The 12413-nt window shown below is 40.1% G+C and overlaps 1 long non-coding RNA gene across 1 annotated transcript; it reads left to right on the top strand.

Moving 5' to 3' along the window:
* Window positions 1-813: 813 nt before the first annotated feature.
* LOC133638476 (uncharacterized) lies at window positions 814-12200 on the top strand. Its single transcript, XR_009823635.1, has 3 exons — window positions 814-841; window positions 11584-11633; window positions 11740-12200. It is a non-coding gene; the product is annotated as an uncharacterized LOC133638476 (long non-coding RNA).
* Window positions 12201-12413: the final 213 nt, after the last annotated feature.

The raw sequence follows: 12413 nt of genomic DNA, 5'->3' as shown, positions 1-12413 counted from the left end.
ATATATATATGTATATATATTATATGTGTGTATATATATGTAATCTATGTATAAAACATGTTGCAAAACATGTATAAAACAAAAACATTCTAGGCGTGGCGAAGTTGGTAGAGTGGCTGTGCCAGCAATCGGAGGGTTGCTGGTTACTGGGGTTCAATCCCCACCTTCTACCATTCTAGTCACGTCCGTTGTGTCCTTGGGCAAGACACTTCACCCTTGCTCCTGATGGCTGCTGGTTAGCGCCTTGCATGGCAGCTCCCGCCATCAGTGTGTGAATGTGTGTGTAAAAGGGTGAATGTGGAAATACTGTCAAAGCGCTTTGAGTACCTTGAAGGTAGAAAAGCGCTATACAAGTATAACCCATTTATCATTTATCATTTATTGGGAAGTATTTGTTTTTGTACATGTTCTTCATTGAATTATCATTGTTTTTATTATTTTTTTTAACATATATAAAATAACTAAAAGTATATATAAATAAACTCCTATTACTACAGTGATTTACCCATAATCAGCTAAAAATCAAAGCAATACCTCTTACCTTTTTGAAAAGGTAATGATTAGACTCCAAGTTAACAGCAGTAGGCATCATTTTCTGCAGAGCAGCAATTATTCCTGCTCAAAGCATCCCAGCAATCAGCCTTCTTAGCAGATGTGCTTTCAGGCATTCTGTCTTGTCATTCTTTTTTTTTCATAGGATCTGCAGCCCTGCCCTGCCTCGCATCTATCTCCCTGAGGATTCCCCTTGCAGCTGTACCTGCCGCTACATTATGCAAGCAATGCTTCCGCAGTTCTCTAAATTCACTGGAGCTGCTCAATGGTAGGAAAAGAAGAAAATAAGGTGACTCTGCTAAGTTGTTTCTTTGATTCCAATTCTCCTGTTCGTTTGCCTACACAAAGTCCCCTAGTGTGGATTTAAACACACTTTTCTGATAACTAATACTCCAGGGTGAAACACGTTAAGCTTTTTCTTACTGCACCAGTTTTCTAAAAAAAAAGGGGGCTTTAGAGTTCACTGGGACTGAAAGGGCAGTCTTGTCACAGTTGAGTAAGGTGATTCGGTCATGACACACACACACACACACACACACACGCAAGGTTGTGCAAACGTGCATGGCCAATGGCAATGCTTCAGCTTACATATTTCATGAGGCTGCGCAAAACTGCCGCACAATAGTTAAAAAGTGTGAGCAAGAAGTTCAACTCATGCATCCTGTTTTTGTTGTTGAAATGTTAACCACGCCACTCTCTGCTCACATGATGCAATACAACATGATCTTGCTACTTAGGATATACTTTTTATCTATCACACAATGGGGAAATTACGTTGTTGCAGTGCAGGTTTGTACATAGCAGTAACAGAAGTAATGCATAGTAAAAACAAAAAAATAGTAATAAATACTACATATTGCTCACTAGTTTGTATAGATAGAAGATAAAAATACCACAAAAAAACACTGCCATCTGTATTGCACGCCACGAAAAAAACAACTGCATCTGCCTTTTAAATCACAGTAAGTCTATTAGTGCACTTATTTCGCCACTTACTGACTTGTCACCCTTGACCTACAGCAGGGTAGTAAAGACAGTTAAGACAGCCCTTGCATGTGGAAAATAAAGTGTTTTGCTGACTCATGCAAAACAATGGGCTCCCATTCTCATTGAAAAACGTGTGGAGAGCAACAAGGGATAGACCATAAGAAGCAGTAAAGTAACATTGTGCATTATTTTAATGTATGCAAATTACCCTGCACATTATTCTTTTAGGGGTGCGCAAAGTGTTTTATTGGTCTTTAAAGGGGAACTGCACTTTTAAAAAAAAAAAAGGTTTGCACATCTTCCACAATCCTTATATGACACAAGAATACACATGTCTTTTATCTTTTCTGTGAATTCTGAATAGTACAAAAATGCAAGTAAGAAGCAGCTAAACATGCAGGTAATGGGTATATGATCTATTCCACCTATAAAGCCCTCTAAAAACCCTCTAAAACCATCCAACACAGTTGTATGTATGCTGGTAGTATGTATGTAATGTAGTAACCATCACATTCATGATAACATGTCATATTTACTGTATTTTGGTCATTTTAAGCATTACCAGAATGTCTTTCCTGGTCGCATTGATTTCACGGAGTGCTTAGCAAGGAATGGTAGCATTTGTTGCTATGTGTTAAACGTTTTAAATAAGATTATAAAACTGACTTACATTGTATCTTTCAGCACACACAAAAAAATGCTTCCTAGTGATGTTGCAATGATATTATGCTGCGTTCCATTTGTTGGTAATGTGTGTATTGTCCAAGTCAACCAATTCCCAGACTTGGTGCATGAATTATAACTGAGCATTACCTTTTTTTTATTTAAAGGCAACAGCAACAACAGAAGCAGCTCAAGCTCCTCCTCCTTTATTTTATGGCACGTCGCAACCAAAGTTATCAGCAGCTCAAGCTAGCTAGTAGTTGGTAGAAGTGAGTAGTAATGCTGCATTTACTATGTTACTTTTACTTAAGTAACTTTTGGGATAATTTGTATTTTTCAGTAGTTTTAATGAAGCATTATTTTTACGTTGACTTGAGTATTGTTGTGAAAGAAACTTAACTTTTACTCTGTTACAATGATTTTTTTATCCGATCGCTACATTTATTTATGTCATACTTTTCATTATTTATAATCTATTGGTTACTTCTGAAAAAAATATTTTCTGGGCTTTGGCTCCATTTCACCAATTAAACGGAGCCTGGCAGTCACATGACAGAACTCATCCTACACACTGAAAAGGTGACATGACATCAGACAAGGCAGCACTGGGATAATCTCATAAGTGACTGTAGAATGTGCATCTTTTGTAGTACATAAATAAATAAATGACAAATGGGTTATACTTGTATAGCGCTTTTCTACCTTCAAGGTACTCAAAGCGCTTTGACAATATTTCCACATTCACCCATTCACACACTGATGGCGGGAGCTGCCATGCAAGGCGCTAACCAGCAGCCATCAGAGGCAAAGGGTGAAGTGTCTTGCCCAAGGACACAACGGACGTGACTAGGAAGGTAGAAGGTGGGAATTGAACCCCAGTAACCAGCAACACTCCGATTGCTGGCACAGCCACTCTACCAACTTCGCCACGCCGCTGTAGTAAGCTCTCTCAAGCACACACACAGAGAACAACAATGGTTGTAGTGAGTAGTTTTTCTTTTGCTTAATACTTAGTCCATCCATTCATCTTCTCCCGCTTATCCGAGGTCTGGTCGCGGGGGTAGCAGCCCAAGCAGACAAGACAAAAACTACCTCTCCCCGGCCACTTCGTGTAGCTCCTCCCGGGTGACTCCAAGCCATTCCCAGGCCAGGGGAGACATACAGTCGTGGTCAAAAGTTAACATACACTTGTAAAGAACATAATGTCATGACTGTCTTGAGTTTCCAATAATTTCTACAACTCTTATTTTTTGGTGATAGAGTGATTGGAGCACATACTTGTTGGTCACAAAAAACATTCATTAAGTTTTGTTCTTTTATGAATTTATTATGGGTCTACCAAAAATTTGACCAAATCTGTTGGGTCAAAAGTATACATACAGCAATGTTAATATTTGGTTACATGTCCCATGGCAAGTTTCACTGCAATAAGGCACTTTTAGTAGCCATCCACAAGCTTCTGGCAAGCTTCTGGTTGAATTTTGGATTACTCCTCTTGACAAAATTGGTGCAATTCAGCTAAATTTGTTGGTTTTCTTACATGGACTTGTTTCTTCAGCATTGTTCACACGTTTAAGTCAAGACTTTTTGAAGGCCATTCTAAAACCTTAATTCTGTCATGTTCTGTGGTCATGTTTTGTTTGGTTAAGACACTTTTAGTTCCTGTTTACGCTCCATTGTTTGGTTTCCATGATGACTCATTTGTTTCACCTGTCATGTGTTGGACTCACGCACCCGTTTTTAATCATGAAGAGACTATTTAAGCCTATAGTTGCCAGGTAGTCAGCCTGGCGACATTACTCTTGTTTACCCCTGATACTCTGGATTTACTCTGATGATACTCTTGACATTGTTCTGCTTCGTTCATGCTAGTTTTCATGATCGATTCATACCATAGTTTATGCTTCATGCCATGCCACGTAAGTTTTGTTTTTTCATGTCACAGTTAGCGAGTTTTGTGTCATGTCCATAGTTTACCTTATAGTGTTAGTTTTGTTCCCTGCGTTAAGTTTGTGCCTCTGCCTTGTGCGCGCCTTTTGTTTGGTACTTTTTGAGTAATTAAATCATGTTCCTACCTTCTTTCGATGTCTGGTCAAGTCCCTTTGCACCACGGGAAAACCTTCCTCGCAGCGAGCTGCGAAAACCTCGCAGTAAGCTGCACCAAAGTCCACGTTTTGACAGAAAAAACAAAACTTACGTGGCATGGCATGAAGCATAAACTATGGTATGAATCGATCATGAAAACTAGCATGAATACAGCAGAACAATGTCAAGATTATCATCAGAGTAAATCCAGAGTATCAGGGGTAAACAAGAGCAATGTCGCCAGGCTGACTACCTGGCAACTATAGGCTTAAATAGTCTCTTCAGGATTAAAAACAAGTGCGTGAGTCCAACACATGACAGGTGAAACAAATGAGTCGTCATGGAAACCAAACAATGGAGCGTAAACAGGAACTAAAAGTGTTTTAAACGAACAGAACAGAACTAAACAAAACATGACCACAGAACATGACAGACTCAGCTGGCGACATTCTGTCAAAACGTGGACTTTGGTGCAGCTTACTGCGAGGTTTTCGCAGCTCGCTGCAAGGAATGTTTTCCCGTGGTGCAAAGGGACTTGACCGGACATCGAAAGAAGGTAGGAACATGATTTAATTACTCAAAAAGTACCAAACAAAAGGCGCGCACAAGGCAGAGACACAAACTTAACGCAGGGAACAAAACTAACACTATAATGTAAACTATGGACATGAAACAAAACTCGCTAACTGTGACATGAATAAACAAAACTTACGTGGCATGGCATGAAGCATAAACTATGGTATGAATCCATCATGAAAACTAGCATGAACAGAGCAGAACAACGTCAAGAGTATCATCAGAGTAAATCCAGAGTATCAGGGGTAAACAAGAGTAATGTCGCCAGGCTGACTACCTGGCAACTATAGGCTTAAATAGTCTCTTCATGATTAAAAACAGGTGTGTGAGTCCAACACAATACAGGTGAAATAAATGAGTCGTCATGGAAACCAAACAATGGAGCGTAAACAGGAACTAAATGTGTCTTAAACCAACAGAACATAACTAAACAAAACATGACCACAGAACATGACAAATTCTAGCCTGATTTAGCCATTCCTTGACAACTTTTGACGTGTGTTTGGGGTCATGTCCTGTTGGAACACCCAACTGCGACCAAGACCCAACCGCCGGGCTGATGATTTTAGGTTGTCCTGGTGAATTTGGAGGTAATCCTCCTTTTTCATTGTCCCATTTACTCTCTGTAAAGCACCAGTTCCATTGGCAGCAAAACAGGCCCAGAGCATAAAACTACCACCACCATGCTTGACAGTAGGGATGGTGTTCCTAATAAATTCATAAAAGAACCAAACTTCATGAATGTTTTTTGTGACCACCAAGTATGTGCTCCAATCACTCTATCACAAAAAAATAAGAGTTGTAGAAATGATTGTAAACTCAAGACAGCCATGACATTATGTTATTTACAAGTGTATGTAAACTTTTGACCACAACTGTATTCTCCCCAATGTGTCCTGGGTCTTACCCATGGCCTCCTACCAGCCGGACGTGCCCTAAACACCTTTCCAGGGAGGCGTCTGGCGGGTATACTGTTCGGATGCCGCCTCATCTGGCTCATCTCTATGTGGAGGAGTAGCGGCTTTACTCTGAGCTGAAAGAGCTTCACAACCCAACCTGTAAGGGAGAGCCCCGCCAGCCGACGGAGGAAATTAAATTTAGGTCGCTTGAAACTGTGATCTTGTCCTTTCAGTCACAACCCAAAGCTCATGACCATAGGTGAGGATAGGAATGTAAATCGACTGGTTTACTCTTACTCAACTAATTACTTGGATGACTGCTTACTACTTTTACTTAAGTCATATTACTCTAAAGTCCAGTGCTTTAGAAAGGCAAGTGCGGCCTTCGGCCCAGTGACAAAGAGAGTCAGGCAAGTCCGCGGCATCCATCGCTCCACCAACATTGCCGTGTACAGACCCATAGTCCTTGGGGCACTCCTCTATTGTACTGAGACATGGACCACCAACCGCTGGCAAATCAAACTGCTGGAACAGTTTCACCAGCGTTGTCTGCGGAGGATCTGCAACATCAAGTGGCAACACAGAGTGTCTAACCTCCATGTTGTGAAAAGTGTGCCCCCCTTCTCTTCAGCATCGAGTGCTTGATTATCAAGTGCAAACTGAGATGGACTGGACATATTATCCGCATGGAAGACAACAGGATTCCAAAGATGCTACTGTATGGACAGTCAGGGAAGAACCCTCAAGAGGGACAAAGGCACATTAAAGGCAAACTTTAAGATTTGCAACTTCACTGTGAACTGTTGGGAAGCAACAGCCCAAGCCCGATCTCTTTGGAGGACCCAGTGTGCACAAGGCATAAAGGATTTTCAGTTCAGTTCAACAGAGTTCCACGTTCCTTTCCTTGGAGCAGCTGTGGCCGATCGTGTGCATCGCAACTTGGTCTTTATTCTCACATGAGGACCCACCTTGGCAAATGACTTGTCTGAGTACAATTTTTGGCTACTTTACCCACCTGTGATAGCTGGCTACTCGCTAGTAGTCAGAGGAGCAGTGGGATTAAGGGGATGTGTCACTTGGCCAGAAAAGTAGTTCCTCACTGTTGACCCTTACAATAACAATGTCGCAATAGTTTGGTTGTTGGCGGGTTTGGATGTTTTTTTAAAAGGCTTTAAAGGTGCAGTACTTTAGATGAATCACAATTTCCTAGGTATTGGGATATAAATAATAACAAAGGAGCCTCGTTGTTATTTGTTCTAGCAGTTTTTCAGTATTTAAAATGCACAAAAAGGGGAAAGATGTGTGTTCTTGTCTCACATAAGGATTGGGAATGATTGTGAAAATTCCCCCAAAAGTGCAGTTGTACTTTGAGTGCACCGTTATAATCATTTTAATATATTTCAGCGAAAGCAATGGAAGCAAAAGAAGGGTGTGTCAAATTTGCCATCCCTGTCGACTGTGGGGTTTGTATTCTGCACAAGTGGCAAAAAAAAGGAAGACAAAAAACACTTAGTTACTTGGAAAAAACACCAAATGGACACTATCTGTCATGATCTCACATCATTACTTTCGGTTAAGGCTGAAGAGATTAATCGCAGTTTGTTCATAGTTAACTCAAAATTAATTGCGATAATCGCGGATAAATATAAAATTTCATCATTAATAAATGTACCCTAGGCAGATCATTTTCAAGTTTTAATACCATGACTGGACAATTACTTTGCTTTACTGAATTGTTTTTTTTTTTACACATTATCCTTTTTTAAACAGCACAACACAAAAAGCTTTTAAAGAAAAAAAACAACCTGCAGTGTGTTGGTGTCTTGCCAGATTTTGTATTGTGTCGGAATACAGAATTTTTATTCCTGCTGTAGGAGCACTTGCATTCAGAAGGGGGAGCTACACCATGTTTAGACACCAGTTTCACGCATTAATAAAACAAAATGTGAATTGTTACGATCATGTCAAAGATGTTTGGTAATATATAATGTGATGTTTCTACCTGAATAAATACATTTTGAATTATGTTAAGTTAATCATATTTGCTTTGCTGCAAGACAATTTTCTAACCTTCTCTATTTAATAATAAAAATTAATATTCTGCCTGTTAAACATTGTGCAATTGTGAACTATCAATTGGTACAGGTTATAAAAGTAAATACTGTAGTGATGGTACTATTGTGTAGTGAACTATAATTACCCGATGTGGGTAACAGAGGGCAGTGGCAGGCATGGCTGTAGTTATGAACCAAGTCTCAGTGAGAGCGAAGGAGACAAGAAAGTGTTCGAGGATGGAGCCGTCGTGTGTGTGTGTGTGTGTGTGTGTGTGTGTGTGTGTGTGTGTGTGTGTGTGTGTGTGTGTGTGTGTGTGTGTGTGTGTGTGTGTGTGTGTGTGTGTGTGTGTGTGTGTTGCGTGTCTGTCTATTTAGTTCGTCAGTGCTATTTGTGAACATACATAAAAAGGTTGACTGGTTATTACAATACACTTTATTTTACTCTGCCAGAAAATATTGATTTAGGTAGAAATATCACAGAATAACATTACAAAACATCTTTGACAAAGCATGATCGTAATGTAAGACTATTTTCCGTTGTTTTGTTAGTTAGAGCCGGACGTTTGTGATTGGTATGAGAAAAGACTTAACTTATTTTGATGAAAGTCTCCGAATAAAGTGACTTTCGACTTCCTTGCTGCTGTCTTTTTATCTGCTGAGCTTTAATTCCATCTTAATAAAGCAGTTGGAGTAACAATCTCCATTTTATGTTAGTAATGCACTCAACTGTAATGTAAACACGGACGTGAAGCCTCTCCTGCGGCAAAGTTTGCCAGCACCGTTGGATCCAATGATGTCGTCTCACAGCGATTGAAGATAAAATTGCCTTGTTTTGTCCAAAGAACAACTTGTTATGGCTTTGGACCTGAGATTCCAATAATTGCCCGTTTTCTTTGTACATTTCTGCTCGCTATTTTTCCACGCTTGTTACTCCACAGTAACTGGACGCCATTACATTTCCTGAAGTTACGGAACGGGCCGAAGGTCAAAAAGGAGCCAGGATGTAAATCGTGTGTTAAAAAAATGATCGCCGTTAAAGGACCTTATAGTTAACGCGTTATCACGTTAACTTGGACAGCCCTGGTTTCTGGTATTTTGTTTTGTTTCCTGTCCAACGCTTTTTTTTTGGTTCCATTTCTTGTTTGCTTCTTTTTTACCACTACTTCTGTCTGAGGGCTGGATCCCTCACCTGTCCTTGATTGGCAATCTGGACACACTTGTCCCCGGTGTCCAATCAGGATGCATTGTATGCCAGCCCTCTTTTAGGGCTGGATCATTTTGTTTTGTCTGCATTGTACCTCCATGTTGCATAGCTTTCCCGATGCTTCCTCTGACTTCTTTTTCCTTTTGTGCACTTCCCTGCTGCACTATTTTTCTCATGAAATACATTTTACCTGCACTTTTCCTGCCATCTCTGTATCCTGAGTCCAGTCCAATAACTCAACAGTGGCTCCAAATGTGACACTATTAATGTAAACCAGATGAATTATGTTTTCCTGTATGTTTTCAATGTCATTTTATCATAATAATGGCATGCAAAGTACTGCAAGTGACCCATACAGAAACTGTGTTTTGACCACTGTGCCGCTCTGTCCATTGCCCAAATATTTTTAGGAGTGCCGACTCGTCAACTCAGTAATGAATCACACGATTCAATCTTGTTAAAAGCATAGACGACCACAAAAGGCACGGCAGGCGGGCAGGCAGTCATGATTTAATAAAGAAATGTCATTGGTAATAAGCTGCTGCGCTAGTGACTCTAATCGCCGTGTTTCCATTGGCTGGTTTGTTGCGACGCTGGCGGTGATGTCATTCGTCGAGGAGGCTGACCAAAACGTCCCGCTTCACGCTTTTTATGTTCCTTATTCATTTTATTGCTTCAGGTGCAGTAGTCAAGATATAACTTTACTATCACGCTCAATTTTTATACCCTAAAAGTGAATTCAGCCCAATATGTGAACTTTCTTTCCAGTTTAGGCGCCTCACAAAAGATGCTATTACTCGAGTAGAAAACTAACATTATTGTAACAATATTACATTTTTAAACAAACTAAAGCCTTCTATAGTTTTTATGACAGCCTGCTGGTAGTTATGTTCTGTCCAGTTCAATTTTAACATAGAATTGGATGTTTCCCTGCCAAATTGCTGTGCAGTCATGTGTGTCAGTAATTTAGACAGTAAATATAGCAGAATACCACATGCAGGCACACATATCATTTATCTCTTTGTATTTCCTCTCAGGGACGTCCTTGCAACCTCTGTCTGCTCTCCTCTCCCCTCTGCCTCGCTCTGCCTTTCTCTATGTGACAAGCCAACGCCCAGTTGCTGCAGTGCAGCTTGCTCCTCCTCCAAACCACCCCAAAAAAAAAATATACGACCCCATTCTGCTTTCCTGTATCCTCAGTCTTAGCATCCTTTCCTCTTTTCACTCCCATCAGTCATCTTTGTGTAGCAAGGAGAAGTGTTTTTCTTTCATCAGATTAAACTCCAGAACTTAAAATTAAATGAAGACTGCATGCTGAGTGGGCAGAAAGTAAACATTTTGGCTCTTTGCAACACTTCAAGGAGTCGCCCTGACTCAAATTTGTCATAGTGATTTAGGAATACATCAAAACAAGAAAGTTTATTTGACTAATTTGGTTTGTTGCCACGTCCAACTTTAACACCAGGAGGAGAGGATCTTGGAGTGTATTAGCTCGTGGCATCATGCACAGCAGGGAAGGGCTTCATAAGGCCCCATTCCTGAAGGTGGGGGGGATTGATCATTTTCCAATGCAGTCTGCTGAAAATTATGGAAAGTGCCACTGATGCTGTGGTTAAAGTTGGAAGAATTGTCAGAAAACACATTTTAGGATACATTTTAGTGTGGCCGCCATCTATCTACTCTTTGAGCAGCAGGAAGAACACGATGGCAGAGTATTGTGCTGTATATTCTTGCACAAATCGGCGGGTAGTGGAAAGCAGGTCATGGGGGATTCATTTTCACAAGTAAGAGTAAACCTTACTATTGGTTATATTTTGTGAATTGAAGATTATTGTACTGTATACTATTGTATATACTGATATTTATTGTATTTATGCCCACCAGCAAAATTGTTGCCAGCTCCTGCAGCTAGCTTAGTTAGCTACTGTATGTTTAGTGCTAGTGTTCCCAATATGAACTGAGACGTTATTAGTCATTTTGCTTGACACTGACTTAGATTACAACAGACACAATAATGCTATAAAACAAATATTGTTAGTATAACATTGACCAGCAATTGTTTTTTGCACAAAATGTACTTATAATTTACCAACATCTTAATATACATTTACTTAAACATATAAACAACTTAGATAGGCTCCAGCACCCCCCGCGACCTCGTAAGGGATAAACGGTGGAAAAGGAAGGATGGCTATAAACAACTGAACATCTGACTGTATAAGCTAAAACAAATACTGTTCCAATTCTTAAAAACATGGATGCAAACTAATTATCCATCCGCCCTGGTAGCTGTTTACAATTTTCATTCTCTGTGAGTTTGCATCACTGCAATAGGCACTCAACAATTGTTGGTTACAAATTAGTGATGGATGTAATGGTTGAAATTCATTGAACAACATTACATGGCGCTTTTATGGAGGTTCTTGTTTCGCTATGATCAAATTAATACAACTTTTTTATTGTGCATGTAATTGTCGGTGATCGGATTTGTCATCAATATGGACGCACTGATGCTGATGATTCCAGAACTGCTTCAAGTACATCGCTATGTGCTCACCAACAGGTTCATCCAGGATCCCTTGGAGCTCCTATTTAATTAAATCAGAGCGTCAGGTAGGGTTGATGATGTTTTAACTATAATAAATTCTGAAAAAAATTGATGTCTTAATATGCTATGTCTTGGGTATGATTGTGCATTGTCTCTGCTTTCCATGTAAAGAGACTGGAACAACAATCCAAATGCACACCAGTTGCAGGCCATCTTCCACCGCCTGATGGTTTGTTGTGGTGTTGCACATAGTGAGACCGGTAGTGTGGCAGCCCAACATAACATGGTGTCCCTCTGAGCAGTAGAGATGTCCTCTGCTGAGACAGCAGAAAAACACCCATCGCCTTTCGGCCATTGTGTGTGACCACAGTTATTTTAAAGTTAAGGTTAACTTTCAGTTAACTAAGTTAAGTTTCCCACTCGGGTTGTTGCTCTGGTGGAAAATGCTCTGGTCTACATAACAGGATCTGTAGTTTGGCAGATGCTATGGAAGCTTTCCTGTGATATGTGCTGTGTAGCGTTATCAGTTGACGAGAGCTGCCACCTTCTAGCCTTGAAAAACAAGAGCAGCAATCACAAGGCACAGGGATGGTTTGATTCCATAATTGTGTTTGTTTTTAAGTCATTGTACATTAAAGTAGTTACCTTCTTATTTACTCTGATTCTTAAAATGTGTAGAGTGCTATATAAACATAATTTATTATTATAAGACAACAATGTATACATATATATACAGTGTACACCAGAGGTGGGACCAAGTCATTGCTTTGCAAGTCACAAGTAAGTCTCAAGTCTTTGCCCTCAAGTCTCGAGTCAAGTCCCGAGTCAAGACAGGCAAGTCCCGA

Source organism: Entelurus aequoreus, linkage group LG21 (genome assembly GCF_033978785.1).
Source record: "Entelurus aequoreus isolate RoL-2023_Sb linkage group LG21, RoL_Eaeq_v1.1, whole genome shotgun sequence".
In the NCBI taxonomy this organism is placed as follows: Eukaryota; Metazoa; Chordata; class Actinopteri; order Syngnathiformes; family Syngnathidae; genus Entelurus; species Entelurus aequoreus.
This window is presented reverse-complemented; position numbering and strand designations above follow the sequence as displayed.